Below are 18,716 nucleotides of genomic sequence, written 5' to 3'. Positions count from 1 at the left end.
GATATCTGAAACATACATTTTTATTATAACTTCAACTACAAAAGGAGTTTAGAAGAGGAACTGCTTAACTGTAATTTATAGGCCAGAAGAAAGGTCCTGTGAGCAGTATTTGCAGCTTGACAGTCACCTACTGAAATTCAATACAGGTGGCACAGTGTTTAGCATTGCTACCTTACTGCACCAGGAGGTTGGTAAACATAATGAGAGCACGTGCTATTGGGGGCAATCTACTGGCATGGATTGAGAATTGGCTATTGGACAGAAAGCAGGGAATAGAAATAAAAGAGTCATTCTCAGTCTGGCTGTCTGTGGGTACCACAAGAATTGGTACTTAGGCCCAGCTGTTCTCAATCTATATCAATGAGTTGGATATGAAAGCTAAATGTAATATTTCCAAGTTTGCTGATGACCATAACTTGGTGGATATGTGAGTTGTGAGGAGGGTGCAAGGAAGTTTGAAGAGGATTTAGATAAATGAGTGGGCAAGAACATAGCAGATGGAATATAATGTAGAAAAATGTGAAGTTATCCATTTAGTAGGAGGAACAGAAATGCAGAGTATTCCTTAGATGCTAAGAGTTTGGGTTGTGTTGATGTCCAAAGGGATCAAGGTTGTCTTTGTACTTGTGTCACTGAAAATCAAAATGCAGATGTAGCAAGGCAAATGATATATTGGCCCTCACTGCAAGAGGATTTGAGTAAAAAGTCTCACAACACCAGTTTAAAGTCCAACAGGTTTATTTGATAGTAAACTATTTACCGTCAAATTACTATTTACTATCAAATTATTATTTACTATCAAATAAACCTGTTGGATTTTAAATTGTGAGACTTCTTACTGTGTTTACTGCAATCCAACACTGGCATCGCCACATCAAAGGATTTGAACACAGAGGTAAAAATAAAAGTCCTGCTGCAATTAGGTAGAGCCTTGGTGAGACCGCGGCTGGTGTATTATGTATACTTTTGGTCACCTTACCTAAGGAAGGATATACTTGCAAAAGAGGAAGTGCCATGAAGGTTCACTAGATCTCACAGATGATGGCACGGACCTATGAGGAGAGATTAAGAAAATTGGGCTCGTATTCTCCAGAATTTAGAAGAATGAGAGATGACCAAATTTAAGCATACCAAATTCTTACAGAGCTGGACAGGGTGGATGCAGGAAGGATGTTTCCCATGGCTGGGGTGTATCTAGAACTCAGTGACACAGTCTCAGAATAAGAGGTCAGCCATTTAGGACTAAGATTAGTAAGAACTTCTTCACTCAGAGGGTTGTGAATATTTGGAATTCTCCACCTCACAGGTTCAGTCACTGAGTATATTCAAGGTGGAGATCAATAGGTTTTCAGATATTAAAGATGCAGAGGGCTATGAGGATACTGCGGGAAAATAGTGTTGAGATAGAAGATCAGCCATAATCTAGTTGAATGGCAGAGCAGGTTCAAGGGGCTGAATGGCCTATTCCAGTTACTATTTCCTAAGTCCATAAGCTATACACTATTCTGACTTGGAATTGTATAACTGTTCTTTCAGTGTTGCTGTGTCAAAATCTAGGAATTTCCTCCCTAACAGCCCTGTGGTTCTACCTGCATCACGTGGATTGCAGCGACTCAAAAAGGCAGCTGATCACCACCATCTCAAAGGCAATTAGGAATGGGCAATAAATGCTGGTCCTGCCAGTGATGGTCACATCCTGTGAAATAATTAAAAATAAGATAACATTGAAACTGAAGAATGTAGATTGGGGGCAGATGTTTGAGGAAAAATCACCATCTGGCATGTGGGAGGCTCTCAAGTGTTATCTGGTAGGGATTCAGGACCGGCACATTCCTGTAAGGATGAAGGATAAGTATGACAAGTTTTGGAAACCTTGGATAACGCGAGATATTGTAAGCCTAGTCAAAGAGAAAAAGGAAGCATTTGTCAAAGCTAGGAGGCTGGAAATACACAAAGCAAGTGTGGAATACAAGGAAAGTGAAAGAAACTTAAGCAAGGAGTAAAAAGGGCTAAAAGGAATCATGAAAAAGCATTGGCCAGCAGGATTAAGGAAAATCCCAAGACTTTTTTATACATATATAAAGAGCAAGAGGGTAGCCAGGGAGAGGGTTGGTCCACTCAATGACAAGGGGAGGGATCTATGCATGGAGCCAGAAGAAATGGGCGAGGTATTAACTGAATACTTTGTGTCAGTATTCACCAAAGAGAAGGACTTGGTGGATGAGTCTGGGAAAGGTGTGTAGATAATTTCAGTCACCTCAAAAAGGAGGTGGTATTGGGGTTCTTGAGAAACATTAAAGTAGACAAGTCCCCACGGCCTGATGAAATATACCCCAGAATGCTGAGAGAGGCAAGGGAGGAAATTGCTGGGCCTTGAGAGAAATCTTTGTATCCTCACTGGCTACAGGGGAGGTTCCAGAGGATTGGAGAATAGCCAATGTTGTTTCTTTGTTTAAGAAGGGTAGCAAGAATAATCCAGGTAATTACAGACCGGTGGGTCTTACATCAGTGGTAGGGAAATTATTGGAGAGGGTTCTTTGAGACAGGATTTATTTCCACTTGGAAATAAGTGGATGTATTAGCGAGAGACAACATAGTTTTGTGAAGGGGAGATCGTGTCTCACGAACTTGATCGAGTTTTTTGAGGAAGTGACGAAGATGATTGATGAGGGTAGGATGTACATGGACTTCAGTAAGGCTTTTGACAAGGTCCCTCCTGGCAGACTGGTGGAGAGGGTGAAGTCGCATGGGATCAGAGATGAGCTAGCAAGGTGGGTACAAAACTGGCTCGGTCAAAGAAGATAGAAGATAGCAGTGGAAGGGTGTGTTTCTGAATGGAGGGCTGTGACAAGTGTTGTTCCTCGGGAATCAATGCTGGGACCTTTGCTATCTGTAATATGTATAAATGATTTGGAGGAAAATGTAACTGGATAGATTAAGTTTGTGGGCGACATGAAGTTTGGTGGATTTGCGGATAGCAGTGAGGACCATCAGAGGATACAGCAGGATATAGATCAGTTGGAGATCTGGGTGGAGAGATAGCACATTGAGTCTAATCTGGACAAATGTGAGGTAATGCATTTTGGAAGGTCTACTACAGATAGGAAATATATAGTAAATGGTAGAACCCTTAAGAGTATTGATAGGCAAAAAGATCTGGGTGTACAGGTACACTGGTACACAGGTCACTGAAAGTGGCAATGCAGGTGGAGAAGGTAATCAAGAAGGTATACGGCATGCTTGCCTTCATCGGCTGGAGTATTGAGTTTAAAAATTGGCAAGTCATGTTGCAGCTTTATAGAACCTTAGTTAAGCCGCATTTGGAATATAGAGTTCAATTCTGGATGCCATACTACCAGAAGGATGTGGAGGCTTTGGAGAGGGTACAGAAAAGATTTACCAGGATGTTGCCTGGTATGGAGGGCATTAGCTATGAGGAGAGGTTGGAGAGACTAGGTTTGTTCTCACTGGAGCGACAGAGATTGAGGGGAGACCTGATAGAAGTCTACAAGATTATGAGAGGCATGGACAGAGTGGATAGTCAGAAGCCTTTTCCCAGGATGGAAGAGTCAATTACTAGGGGTCATAGGTTTAAGGTGCGAGGGGCAAGGTTTAAAGGAGATGTACGAGGCATATTTTTTACACAGAGTAGTGGGGCCTGCAACTCATTGCCGGGGGAGGTAGTGGAAGCGGATACGGTAATGACTTTAAAGGGGTATCTTGACAAGTACGTGAATAGGATGGGGATAGCGGGGTATAGTCCCCGGAAGATAGAGGTTTTAGTTAAGTCGGGCAGCCTGGAGGGCCAAAGGGCCTATTCCTGTACTGTAATTTTCTTTGTTCTTTGAAATATAGGTTCTCCCTATATCAGTTCAAGGGTGAAATTTTGTAATTGATTTTATCACATTTTTGATAAGCTCTTTCCCCCTTTGAACACATGTCCAGGTCCTACTCACTTTCTCTCCACATCCCCTAGCAAGGTCTCTTAAAAAAAAAGATTCTGGTAAATATCACCTTTTTTGAAACACTTTTATTACTTTGCCTCCATCATTTATGGTCTCGGCCTCTCTCTCCCTCCCCTTAGCTGCTCTGTAATGTATACCTGTATCCCTAAGTAGCTTTTCATTTTCTTGGAAACCAGTGAGACACGTCATTCTGATGACTGAGTATAGTTTTGTACGTCGCCATTAGGTACCTTCCCGGGTTTATACAGCTCTAATTTACTTCGTGGCTGGTACAAAATGCTGTCTCCGACTGTGATGAATGGAAGCATGTATCATTTCAAAAATATGGCATTTTAAATGTGAAATATTCAGGAATCTGACAGATAACACGACCACTGGAGATCTGTTTTGATACCTGTTGGGTCTCAATTTGAGAGACAACTTGAAAAGTAATCAATCTTGTTTTGACAGCATTGGCTTAGATTTATTTTAACAACTTCTAAATGTGGGCCTAATGCATTGGTGAATGCCATTGTCCAACTCCCCCCAGCGTAATAAAATTGACACATTTGATCTTAGCATTTCCAGCACAATTCTATTGAAATGATTACCGAGCATTCACATGAGAGTGAACTGCAGCACTTAAAACTCTAGGGTGCTGACCATGTGACATTACTATCAAATCGAAGGATTGCTGTCAACCCACATGCAGCAAAAGCCCGTTTATAGATTACTATTCCTCTGATTCTCATTGCTGATTGCAGTTGTAAGTAAACACGACTGTTTTAGCAGTTAACTGTCTGTGCTGAATGCAGAACGTGACATGAAATTTCAAGCTAATGCATTGGAAGATGAATAATCAAATGACGCAACAACTGAAACTGCCAGAAATGAACAATAAGTTAGACAGCATTCATGGAATCATAGAATCCATACAGTGCAGAAGGAGGCCATTTGGCCCATCGAGTCGACCACAATCCCACCCAGGCCAGGCCCTAGAATCAACTTAGCATGGCCAATCAACCAAGCCTGCACATCTGTGGGAGCACGGGCAGAATGTGAACATTCCACATAGACAGAGGCCGGAATTGAACCTGGGTCCCTGGCACTGAGAGGCAGCACTGCTAACTACCGTGCTGCCCATTTTCTTGAGAGCAAAGCAAATATTGCCCCAGATCTTCTGATGGATGGACACAGAAGGATGCACGAAGAGATCTCCATTGGAAGGGACAGTGAAAGGATTCCCAGGGAATTGTCAGGGAAGTTCCAACCTCTAATGGGCAATTTCCTTTGCGCAAACTCTGCACATACAAGTGACCCAAGCTGGTAATCGAACCTGGGTCCCTGGTGCTGTGAGACAGCAATGCTAACCACTGTGCTGCCCACCTAGAAAATGTTAGAAATATCAGAGATTTGAAGCAAGTGCAGATGTTGGGGAAGTACAGAACAGATATGCGGGGAAAGGCCTGAGATAGAGTGGAAGGCAGGAGAGATTGAATTACAAAATGATTACTGTGGAAGGTAAAAGGAGAAGCAACGTGACCAGTAAAGAAATAAAAATTAATATATTGCATTCATTGGAAATCTGAAGCAAAAACAGAAACTGTGGGAAATAATAATGAACGAAGGTACCATCAGTGGAGAGAGAAACCAAGGTAATGTTTCACATCTACGAAGGGTCACTTCTCTCTCTGGACGCATTTTGACCTGCAGAGTTTGATCTATAGTTTCTGGATTTATTTCAGAAACGGGGGAGGTGTCAAAGGGAGATGGTAGAATTGTCAACAATAGCTGCCGTGCAAAATAATGGCAGCAGCGATTATGATCAGAAGCTTGTTGAATTCAACATTGAGTACAGAAGGCTGCAAAGTGCATTAATTGAATAATGATGTGCACTTTGAGCTGACATTGACTTTATTGGAACAATGTAGGAGATAGGGGTCAGAGTGGAGGGGAGAATTATGATGTCAGGAGATTGAAAGAGTGAACAGAGGCGTTCTACAAAGCAATTGTTCAATCTGCTTTTCCTAAGGACAGAGGGGACTAGAGCATGGGCAACAAATACGCTATGCTAAATGAAGTGGAAGGATCATCTGGGGCTCTTAGTGCCAGGATGGGAAGAGGTAATAGTTCACTGTGGCATCTCCTGCACCAGCACCAGATGGGGCTGTGGGGAAGGGGAGGGGTGTTGGGGGCAATTGAGGAAAGGACCAAATGTCACAGAGTGGACAATCACATCAGGATGCTGGGAATGGAGCAGCAGATGCATCTGTTGGTGACTTGAGTGTGGAAGCTGAGGGGCTGCAAGGCAAAACCAGTGGTGGTTATGAGAGTGAGAACAGGAGACAAGGTTGCAGATCTATTCTGAAGGCAATCTGTAGTTGAGGATATAAAAAGAAATATTGGAAGCGCTGACCTTGAAGAAGTTACTTGCACTTTCAATTTAGTAGTGTATTAATTGGTCACAAAGCAGATTCATCTAAATTGAGGAGATCAAATATAGATTAGCAGCTTTGCAAGCTGTTCAGTTGCAAGCGTGGCCGAACCTTTTTAGCCTGCTATTTTAATTTGCTGTCTGAGTTCTCTGTCCTCGGCCTCCCGTGCTGTTCTACTGAAGCTCAACTTCAGCTTGTACCTTTGTTCATTGGACCCAAGCCAGATGGTGAAGTGTGAAACACAGACACAGGTCTTTTCCTTGATCTCTGCCTCCTAATAACTAACCCAGCACCGTCTTAAAAACTGAGTTCAACAATTTCACAAAACTTCTCCATCCACTTTTTAAGATGTCAATTGCAGGAGATAATTTGGATGTTCTCATCAACACCTCCTTTCGACTCATTTTTTTCCTTTTCTCTGTGTACCATTACCATCACCTGAAGCTTTACAACATCAACCCTTCTGTCATTTAATCAGAGAATCCCTACAGTGCAGAAGGATGCCATTCAGCTCATCAAGCACAAGCCCACCCAGGTCTTATCCCTGCAACCCCATGTATTTACCCTGCTAATTCTCCTGAAGCTAATGGGCAATTTATCATGGTCAATCCACTGAACCCACACACCTTTGGTCTGTGGGAGGAAACTAAAGCAGCTGAGGAAGCCCATGCAGACATGGGGAAAATGTGCAGATGTCACACAGACATTGACCCAAGCTGGGAATCAAACCCGGGTCCCTGGCGCTGTGAGGCGGCAGGGCTAACCACTGTGCCGTCCTAATCTCTTCTGCCTTCCATTCAATCATAGACCTCCCCTTTGTTTATTTTCCCCCCCACCTCTCCAATCCATTTCTCGCTGTAATATCTGTCAATTTCTCCTGGCTTGATGAAAGGTCATCAACCTTGGCATTGATGGATGTAATATCTCGTGGCTTCTGTGGCCATGTTTTGAATATGGCCCTTTACAATGTAACAAAGTGCGTGCACTCAAAAACTGTCTATCCTGCAGTGCACCCAGCCCAGGGATTTATTCTCTTTGTGTGCGCTGAACTGAGCAAGAAAAGGGAATTCTGCCAGTGCTTATTTGCATGAAAGGCTGTGTTGAAATATACAATTTACATTTTAATTCCAGTTCCCTGATTTCTCTCTTCAATCCAGCAGAAACATTTATGTTTCTGTGACAATGGCCTCAAAGAGTCACCCCAAAGTTGAGGTGGCTCCTTGATGAGAAGACTGTAATTGCCATTTGACCTTCTGCCTTTCACAGTCAAAATGATATGTCTCAGGATAATTGGGTTCAGATCTGTCAAATCAGACAGGAACACGTATTTGTACTTTATTTTATTACCTATTTTTAAGAAAATCTATGTCAGGCATCACGCACCAGCAAAGCAGCAACACACGTAGCATTAAGAGGACCATAAGGCATATTCGCTGGAGGAAAACCTTACTTCTGGAACACAATGATTACATTTGCTCCAGGGATTGCGGCAACATTTTTCTGCCCAGCTGTAGTTCTCTTTCTGCAGCTTCTTACTACTGCCATGCTGCAACTTTAACTGCATTTTGTTTCTCAATAGGGTGGCATGGTGGCACAGTAGTTAGCACTGCTGCCTCACAGCGCCAGGGACCCGAGTTCGATTCCCTGCTTGGGTCACTGTCTATGTGGAGTTTGCACGTTCTCCCCATGTCTGTTTGGGTTTCCTTCAGGTGCTCCAGTTTCCTCCCAAAGCCCAAAGATGTGTGAGTTATGTTGATTGGCCATGCTAAGTTGCCTCTTAGTGTCAGGGGGATTAGTAGGATAGATTTGTGGGATTACGGGGATAGGGCCTGGGTGGGATTGTGGTCGGTGCAGGCTCAATGGGCCAAATGGCCTCCTTCTGCACTGTAGGGATCCTATGATTCTATGGATTCTATGACAACTTGTCTGCTGCCTTGTTCTCATGACATTGCTCGAGGGATGGAATTTGAAAATAGGGAGGTTTTGTTACAGCTGTATAAGGTGCTGGTGAGGCTGCATCTGGAGTACTGTGTACAGTTTTGGTCTCTTTACTTGAGAAAGGATATACTGGCACTGGAGGGGGTGCAGAGGAGATTCACTAGGTTGATTCCGGAGTTGAGCGGGTTGGCATATGAGGACAGACTGAGTAGACTGGGATTATACTTATTGGAATTCAGAAGAATGAGGGGTGATTTTGTAGAAACATATAAAATTATGAAGGGAATAGATTAGATTGGATTGAACCTTTTTGCCTTGCACTCATCAGGACAGATGCAAAAGGTTCAGCAATTTATGCTGTGTGACAAAAGGGTCCTTTTTTTTATTCATTCTGGGCATGTGGGTATCACTGGCTAAGCTAACATTTATTGCCCATCTCTAATTGTCCTTGAGAAGGTGATTGTAAGCTACCTCCTTGAACTGTCGTTGTCCATGTGGGATGGATAGATCCACAGTGGTGTTAAGAAGGCAGCTCGAGGATTTTTATCCAGCGATAGTGAAGAAATGGCAACATATTTCCAAGTCAGGATACTGTGTCGCTTAGACTGGAACTTGCAGGTGGTGATGTTCCCGTGTATCTGTTGCATTTATCCTTCAGTGGTGGAGGTTGCAGATTTGGGAGGTGCTGTTGAAGGAACATTAGTGAGTTGCTGCAATACATCTGGTAGTTGGCACACAGTGCCGCTGTGCCTCCATGATGGAGGGAGTGAATGTTTAAGGTGGTGGATGGGATGCCAGCCAAGAGGGGAGTTTCTTTTTGGATATTGATAAGCTTCGTGAAGGTTTTGTGAGTGGCACCCATCTAGGTAAACGGAGACTATTCCATCCCTTGTGCCTTTCCTTGGCATTCTTGTGTCTGTCCTGATGAGTACAAGATGAAAAACTTCGACAGCATGCCTAATTTTTTCAGCAGTGCTCAAGTTTCATATTACAAGTGATGAGCTGCTTCTTGATCCTTTATCCATCCTCTTTACCTCATGCCCAAGGTCTGCTCTGGCCTGCTCAGCACCATTTACAGCAGACAGAAGGTGTTGCTGCAGCACAGCGACTGATGAAAGTAGACTTTGCATTTCGCTATCATGACTCAGCCTAATGGTGACAGGCAATCTTAAATGACAGGCAGCCGTGGGACAGAAACTTGCAAGCATCTGGTTGCGAGTCAGGCCTCCTGTTACATGTATAACTGCCCTGCATTACATTACAATTTAATGCAGTTTTGTTTGACTAAATTGACATAATTACTCTAATACCCAGCGCACTGACTGAAGTTGACATGGACTGTTGGAATTAAACTATGACTCTGGCCCAAAATTTACTGGAAACATAATAATCAATTTAAGGCAAATGATGTTATCAGTGTTTAAAAAAAAACAATTTGGGGTGAGGAAGAGACATATGGGCTGGATTTTATGCCCCCCCCATTCCCACCTGTCCCCACTTCCCAAGTTGACAGGTGAGGGGATTGCTGTAATATGGGCACGGTGTGCTGGGCACATTCCCAGTGCCTACCCACCCACCCCTGTCAAACTTTTATCAGCAATAGCGAAGGCTTCAGCTGGCCCATCTGCCAATGTGCCAGTTGGGCCCCTTAGATGGCCACTCAGCATTTTGGATTTGCACTGATTGGGTGGAATTTTCCGGCAATTCCCACGGTGGGATTTTCGCTAACGGTGAACCCCTGCTGTGGGTTCCCTGACAGTGGGGCGGGGAGGGGTGCAAAAATGGGAACCTTGTTGACAGTGGAGGGACCAGAAGAAAATCCTGTCCATTATAGTAACTAAACTCATTACAGAAAGCTAAAGCTGCAATTTCATGGTGTAAGAGCCCTCTTTATGGCCCAATGTGCTCTTTGCCCTGATGACCCAGAATGGAACTATTGAAACTTTGCACACTCATTTCCTACAAGTCAGCAATTTATCCCAAAACTTGTGATAAAATTTACAACATATCTTCACTTTTTCGTTCTGTCTATTATTATTGCCCTCTTCATCCAGTCTTTCTTTTCCCTGCTGTTTTTCTTATTTTATCTAATTAACTGTAATCCACTCTTTTTGGGTGGCATGGTGGTACAGTGCCTCACAGCACTAGGGACCCGGGTTCAATTCCCGGCTTGGGTCACTGCCTGTACACAGTCTGCACATTCTCCCTGTATCTGTGCGGGATTCGTCTGAGTGCTTCTGTTTAACATAAGATAAGATAAGAAATGGGAGCAGGAGTAGGCCATCTAGCCCTTCGAGCCTGCCCCGCCATTCAGTAAGATCATGGCTGATCTGAAGTGGATCAGTTCCACTTTCCCACTTTCTCCCCATAACCCTTAATTCCCTTGTCTGTCAAAAACCTATCTACCCATGACTTAAATATATTTAGTGAGGTAGCCTCCACCACCAACGGGCAGAGAATTCCAGAGATTCACCACCCTTTGAGTGAAGAAGTTCCTCCTCAACTCCAATCTAAACTGCCCCCCGCTTATCTTGAGGCTGTGCCCTCTAGTCCTGCTATCCTTTCTAAGTGGGAAGAATCTCTCTACCTCTACCCTATCCATCCCTTTCATTATCTTATACATCTCTATAAGATCCCCCCTCATTCTTGTAAACTACGACGAGTTCAGACCCAGTCTATTTAGTCTCTCTTCATAGTCCAACCCCTTCATCTCCAGTATCAGCCTAGTGAACCTCCTCTGCACTCCCTCCAAGGCCAAAATATCCTTGCGCAAGTGCGGCAACCAAAACTGCACACAGTACTCCAGCTGCGGCCTCACCAGTACCCTGTACAATTGCAGCATGACCTCCCTGCTTTTATATTCTATCCCCCTCGCTATAAAGGCCAGCATTCCATTCACCTTCTTGATCACCTGCAGGCTAGGTTTTTGCGACTCATGCACAAGGACCCCCAGGTCCCTCTGCACTGTAGCATGCTGCAGCTTTTCGCCCTTTAAATAATAATCCCTCCTACTATTATTTCTGCCAAAGTGGATAACCTCACACTTGCTAACATTATACTCCATCTGCCAGGTCCTCGCCCACTCGTTCAGCCTTTCCAGATCCCTCTGCAGACTTTCCACACCCTCTACGCAATTTGCTTTACCACTCATCTTTGTGTCAATTAATTTGAAATAGATCTTTCACTTTACAATGATTGTTTGCAATTGTGTATGTCAGATATGTCTGAGTGATGAGGCTCTGGAATATAACAACAGGTGTGGTGTGACAGGCGTTAACTCTTGGAATAATTTCAGAGGGAACTAGACTAATTCCTGACAAGGACAGAAATCACATGATTATAGAATGTAAGTGTCTGTATAAATCTTTGTAATCCTTGGTTTGCGAGACCTCCTTGGCTGCTTTCACGGGGAGGGTGGGGGGGTAATCGGAGCAGGTCTAATTCAAAAGCGTGTCCCTCCTTAATGATTTTGCCATTTGCAAGGTTTCACAGGAATGTAACCTCGCAAATGGCAGAACTTAACTATACCGTAATTAGTTGAAGGCAATGACTGACGCTTAAAAACATCTATTTTTTTGAAAATGAGCCACAAATACTATTTGAAGCACGATACTTGAAACGTAAGTATGATTTTCTCATAATTAAGACACATGGTAACACATGCTGGTTTGGTGCACTGGCCAAGCTAAATTCTCCCTCAGTGTACCCGAACAGGTGCCGGAGTGAGGCAACTGGGGGATTTTCACAGTAACTTCATTGCAGTGTTAATGTAAACCTACTTGTGACGCTGATAAATAAGTAAACGTGTAAAATTTCCATCTTTCATTTTGTTCCTTTCTCTATCTCTACATTTCAATGGAGGTAGAGAATTGGGCCCATGGTTCACTCCATTGATCCCATAGGCCTTTATCAACTTCCACTTCCTGAAATTTGTGGCATGAAAATAATTGGTCCTAATGGATGAGGAAATGGATCCCAACCCGTGTTGATCACTGTGAGATGCCGCACTCCAGTGAATTCTGAGCTTACTTTGTCATGAACGTTGTTGCAATGGTCCATTAACCTTTTCATGTTGATGGATGGTTTTGTGTTGTCAATTTGACCCATGGTCACAAACACCATTACGGTCATCAATATGTTCTTATCACATGGCAGAAATGCTGCAGACTTTCCAGGAAATATTGGTGCCTCAAAATTCTCGTCAAGACAAATTGGATACCCAAATGCAGAATAGTTATGTCAGGACAACATGAAAATCCAGCAAAATTCTACTTCTCACCTCATTTCCCACGATGAATGGTAATAATGCTTTGACGTTTGTAGCTGGGCTATTAATACCCTTCTATTTTGAACCAAAAATGTCAATGTTTTAGTCTGGTTACTAAAAGTTAATTCTCACGGAAATTAAGTCGAATCACTTGGATGTCAAGATTAATTAGCACTTCACGCCAATGATTGCGAACAATACTTCAAGTGCATTTGCCACTTGGAAACAATAATTTGAAGTGTTACTTTGATTGACATGTTTCTAGTACGCTTAACGCTGTTGAAAATCTTTGTTTTAATTGTAGTTAATTATAAATAATCAAGATAATTAAAGTCAATGAATTTCATTTCCTAAGTGAACGTCCTGCAGGAGCGATGTCTGCAAATGCCAGTCAGCAAATTCAGTGTTCATTAAAACAAGGCGTTCTTAAGTTTAATTAACAGGTTAATAAATTATTTACCAACATTGGAACTTGTACTGTTGGAGAACAAAATATTTTCTGAAGAGCTCTAACTGCTCAGTAATTAAAAATACCTAGATAAGGTGGTTTCATTGCAAAATATATATTTTTCTTAATTTGATTGCAAGGCAAGAGTCAATAATATATTTACTTTAATTAAAACATAGATCTTTCTTAAAAGGACAATGTTTTGGTGATTATTTACGCTATGCATTATGAAATATACAAGTACGATTTGCCGTTTATCTTTGTCAGATCCAGCAAGATTACAGTTGAGAGGTGTTTTCATCTCAGTTAGGAAGTCAGGAGATATGTCTTGAACTGGAGAGTATAAAAGTAGGAGCAGAATTAGGCCATCCAGCCCATCAGGTCTGCTCTGCCATTCATGGATGATAAGTTTCTCAATGATGTGGATGTGGGGTTTCTCAACCCCATTCTCCTGCCTTGTCCCCGTAACCTTTGATCCCCAAAGTGGTCAAATTCGTATTTGCCCACATTATATTCCATTTGCCAGGTACTTGCGCACTTAATTTATGGTACTTTGTACCCACCCACCACCCCCCCCGCCCGCGTTTGTCCTCTTCACAACTTACTTTTTTACCCATCTTTGTGCCATCAGCAAATTTAGCAATCACACAATTTGTCCTTTCATCCCAGTCATTTATATAACCAGGTCATTTTTATAAATTGTAAAAGGTTCAGACCCCAACACCGATCCCAGTGACAAATTGCCCGTTGCATCTTGCCAGCCAGAAGAAAAATAATTTTTGGCTACCGTCTTTCCTGTTAGTTAACCAGTCTTCCATTCATACCAATAAGTTATCCCCTACACCATTTATTTTCCACAATTACTTCTGATGTGGTACTCTGGCAAATGTCTGCGTGTGGTTAGAATGGGAAACTTGGTATCCCATGGTGTTGTTGAGGTAAATAGCAGAGACGTATTTATGAGAATGCAAAGGAGAAAGTGGGGAACTCAAGAACAGCTTTTTTCCTGCTGCCATTAGACTTTTGAATGGACCTATCGTATACTAAACTGATCTTTCCCTACACCCTGTGTGGGCAAGTATGAATTTGACCACTTTGGGGATCAAAAGTTACGGGGACAAGGCGGGAGAATGGGGTTGAGAAACTTATCAGCCATGAATGGCGGAGCAGACCCGATAAGCTGAATGGCCTATTTCCCTGCTTTTATACTCCTCAGTTAAAGACACATCTCCTGACTTCCTAACTGAGAAGCTGAGATGAAAACACTTGTCGATTGTAACCATGCTGCATCTGACAAAGATAATCTGCAAATTGTACTTGTATATTTCATAATGACTGCAGCGTTGTGTCACTACATTACTACATTCTCCACCCCCTTCCCCACTTCAGTGCTTTCTGCACCAATGTGCCATGCTCAGTTTGCTTATCCACCCTGCCGCCCCCACTCACAGCTGAACAAGCTGAGAAGAACCACAATCCTGTTGGACAATTCCAGAGGCTGACACCCCTGCGCTCCTCATAGCCTTCATCCTCTTACTATAAATCTTTTCTGATTTTCTTTGCTTTCAGCTCTGATGAAGGGTCTTCCAGACTCGAAACGGTGGCTCCATTCTCTCTCCACAGATGCTGTCAGATCTGCTTAGATTCTGCGCATTTTTTGTTTTTGTTTCATATTCCAGCATCCACAGTATTTTGACTCTATGCTCCTGCACTTCTGCCCTGTGAGTTCCCTTACTTGCCTCACTCACAGTCACAATCTCCTGTCTTTAATCACTCACCAAATCAGAAGACCCAATCCTTAATGTGTTGCCTGTTGGTACAAAGCATCCAGGCAACTCTCCCCTCCTTTGTGTATCAAAGTGTCTGCAGCTCATTTTCCAACTCAGTGACTCTGAGTCGAAGTTCCCGAGCCACAAACATTGCAGGCATGTTTGCCCAGGATCATGCTGGAATACAGGGCTCTCACGTGCTACATCCTCGACACACCAACCTGTCCAGCCAACCTTGATGTGTTTTAATTCATTACTTAATCATATCATTCCCTTATTTTTGTTGCTTTTTGATAGATTTTATTAACATTACCATCAACTTGTACACTATATTAAACCTTAGGAATAGAATAGTCTATAACCACTTACCAGCTACTCCTTCCCCTGAAGCAGAGCAAGAACCAATTCCTCCAAAGTGAAAAAAGTCACAAAACGAAAGGAAGAAACACCACCTTCTCCCACTCTTCAAACTCCCCCACTCGCCAAACTCTTAAGTATGCACTCAGTTCCTCGGTTGAACTTATTTTGCATATAAAGATTGACATTTCATTAAGTCAACAACAAAGGCTGCCTTACTCTCCAGCGTGTGAACAATAGAGTGGTAGGATTAGTTGCATGGGAAAAAGAAATTTGGTAGAGATGCTCTCATATCAAGTAGCTTGAACTGTTAAAACAAAACGTATTTGTTGATACATGTAGTAAGAACAAACAATGTGCAGATAGGCAACTGCATTGATCATTCATGCAAAATCTGTGATCATTAACTCCAGTTACATTCTAGTAAACTCTTGAGCAATTTTCAGAAGTTTTTTTCCTCTCATGCCTGTTTGTGCTAATGAGAAATGCAATGTTGTACACCGGTGCAGTAATGCGAGTCATACAAGAAGTTAACAGCTGCCAAACTTACCCGTCACTCACATTTCTTTTAGTTCTATTGAGTTGGATGCTTTAATTGTTTTAATGACTTTCATTTATTTTACCTGTCTGTATCCTTTCACGTCTGCTTTTTGCTCTCTTAATTTCCTTTATAAGTTCCCTCTTGCACACTCTAACTCCTCCTAAGACTTTTGCATGATTTGAGCCCTTGATGTCTGCTATAAGCCTCCCTTTTTCTCCTTATCCTCGACATCCGAGGTTCACTGGACTTGTTGGTCCCACCCTTCTTCTTTATTGGAACATGCTGCCCCTGTACTCTCCCTATTTCCTTCTTGAATGCATCCCACTGTTCTGTCACATATGTACCTGTAAAGTATCTGCTCCCAGTCCACTCTGGGCAAAACATATCTGACCTTATTAAAATCAGCCTTGCCCCAATTTAGAACTGCTTCAGAGACTTTGGATAGAACATTGGCGGAAAAGTGAAAACACAATCAAAACCTGCCTCCAAACGAGAATCGGAATATACAAGATTCTGAAGGGGTTTGACAGGGTTGACGCTGAGTGGTTGTTCTCTTGGATGGAGAGTCTATAACACAGGGCACGGACTCGCGATAAGGGGTCGATCATTTAGGACTACGATCAGGAAAAATTGTTTCACTCAGAAGGTTGTGAATCTTTAAAATTCTCTCAGCCAAAGGGTTACACTTGCTGCATTGCTGAATTTATTTAACACTGAAATAGAAATATTTCAGAGGCAATCTTACCAGCTTGTCATGCCGGTTGATGGGCGGGACGAGATGATAAGATCGCTAGATAAGTGAAAAATCAGGTTCACATCCAGAGGGGCGATTGACTGGACTGAGGGAGGGTGCAGGGTGGGGCGCAAAGTTGGGTGCAATCGGCCAGGGTGGGGAGGTGTTGGGGGATGGGGTCACACTCAGCCGGGGTAGCCAACGATTGGGGGTGGAGCAGTATCTGGGGATGGGGGTCAGACAGATCTCTTTGTTCCTTTCTACAGAACAGAGAGATCTGCACATGCGCAATACCAACCGTAGTGTAAGGAGCTGGCTCATGGGCAAGAATACCCTCTATCCACTCCCTCTACTGGCGGGAATCAGTGCATCTTTTTTTGCACTAAGTGGCATAAGATTTCATTTGTGGCCTCCCCAAAATAATGGATCTGAAAATCTCCTGTTTTCTTGCTTGTCCAGCATTGTGTTTTTGGGAATGTCACCCTCTTAGTCTCAGGAAAGTAGGGAATATGGGGAGGGGCGGGAATGTCAAACAGGAGATCAGCCATGATTGTTTTGAATGTTAGAAATGGCTCGGGAGGTCAGAAGATCTACTCCTGTTCCAATTTCCTGTGTTAGATACATAGATAACCTACAGTGCAAAAAGAGGCCCTTCTGCCCATCGTGTCTGCACCGACCACAATCCCACCCAGGCCCTACCCCCATACCCCTATATATTTTTACCCACTAATCCCTCTACCCTACGCATCTTAGGACACTAAGGGGCAATTTAGCATGGACAATCAACCTAATCCGCACATCTTTGGACTGTGGGAGGAAACCGGAGCACCCGGAGGAAACCCACGCAGACATGAGGAGAATGTGCAAACTCCACACAGACAGTGACCTGAGCCAGGAATCGGATCCAGCTCTCTGGAGCTGTGAAGCAGCAGTGCTAACCACTGTGCCACTGCGCTGCCCATGTTCTTATGAAGTGACATTTTGGCCGGAACTTTCCAGCCTGTCCTGCCAGTGGCACAACCCGACGTGAGTTTCCCAGCAGCGCGGGATGCATTCAACAGGAATCTTACTGACAATAGCAGGGCCAGGAAGTTCCACCGCTGGCCATTGATGGGCTGTCTCCGGCACTGAGAAACATGTGATGTTTTGTGTGGAAAGTCCCGCCCACTTTCAAGCACTCTTCCTGCCTGACATAAACTCTAACCTTTCTGTCCAACAACTGCCATAAGAACATAAGAAATAGGAGCAGGAGTAGGCCATCTAGCCATTCGAGCCTGTCCCGCCATTCAATAAGATCATGGCTGATCTGAAATGGATCAGTTCCACTTTCCCACTTTCTCCCCATAACCCTTAATTCCCTTGTCTATCAGAAACCTAAATCACCCTAAACCTGCCAAAATCACAAATCTCAACTATGAGGGTCTGAAGATTTGCCAAATGCAGTTGGCCTCATGTGATCTGTTTAGAAAAAGCAGTACTTCGTAGTTCACCACTGTGATGCTTGTTTCATTATGGTGTTGGCAACCCATGAAATTCTGCAACAGGTTGTTCCATCCCTGGCTCCAATGTGCCCGCTCCCAATTCAGGCAACATTTGAGACTTGTGTCCTCATTATCCAGATGAGCAGAACAATGAAATTGGAGTGGAATCAGTGCTCCAGATGTTGAGTAGATGTTGTTGCCACCTGACCATAGCTTCAGAGAAGAGCACGCGCCTTTGGAAAATCTATGGTTCCATTTCTGGAGAAAATAATTTCTCTTGGACTTTGTAACAATCTTACTTGTAATGTGTGTATCCGGACAAATCTATGCAAGACAAGTGGTAATCAGTAATTAATTAGATTTATTCTCTTGAGCCATTAATCAGTGCCAACTTTCTGACAGAGTATTAGATAGCATTTCAACATTTCCACTTGTTTTTTAAACAGGAAGAATAAATTATTATCTGGTATGAAATGAGCTGTATTATTCTGAGTCAGAACATATCAAAATTATATGACAGACGGAGGCTATTTAGATCAACTGTTTTACAACAGCCATCTGCTGCAGTCCTATTTCAATGCTCTTCGCCTGTATCCTTCTATATTCTTCTGTTTCAAGTACATACCTAATTTCCTTTCTAGTGTTATTAAAGTTTGCCTCAAAAGGCAGTTGGGTAAATTATTCCAACTTGTAATAACTCTCCCTTTGTGAAAGCATTTCTTTTTAATTTCCCTATTCATTCTTCAAGTGATAATATAGGGTTACCAATTTTAACAACTAATGGGGTGAATTCGTCATCATTT

General features: G+C 43.0%; 1 protein-coding gene across 1 annotated transcript in view; it reads left to right on the top strand.

The window, feature by feature from the left end:
* The window catches only part of cdh13 (cadherin 13, H-cadherin (heart)), a 971,374-nt gene that overhangs the window by 415,036 nt on the left and 537,622 nt on the right, over positions 1-18,716 (top strand). The gene's annotated exons all lie outside the window — the stretch shown is intronic.

The sequence above is a fragment of the Carcharhinus amblyrhynchos genome, chromosome 4 (assembly GCF_965287045.1).
Source record: "Carcharhinus amblyrhynchos chromosome 4, sCarAmb.v2.hapA, whole genome shotgun sequence".
NCBI classification, from domain to species: domain Eukaryota; kingdom Metazoa; phylum Chordata; class Chondrichthyes; order Carcharhiniformes; family Carcharhinidae; genus Carcharhinus; species Carcharhinus amblyrhynchos.
The sequence above is the reverse complement of the archived record's forward strand: the minus strand, read 5'-3'. Positions and strand labels throughout refer to the sequence as shown.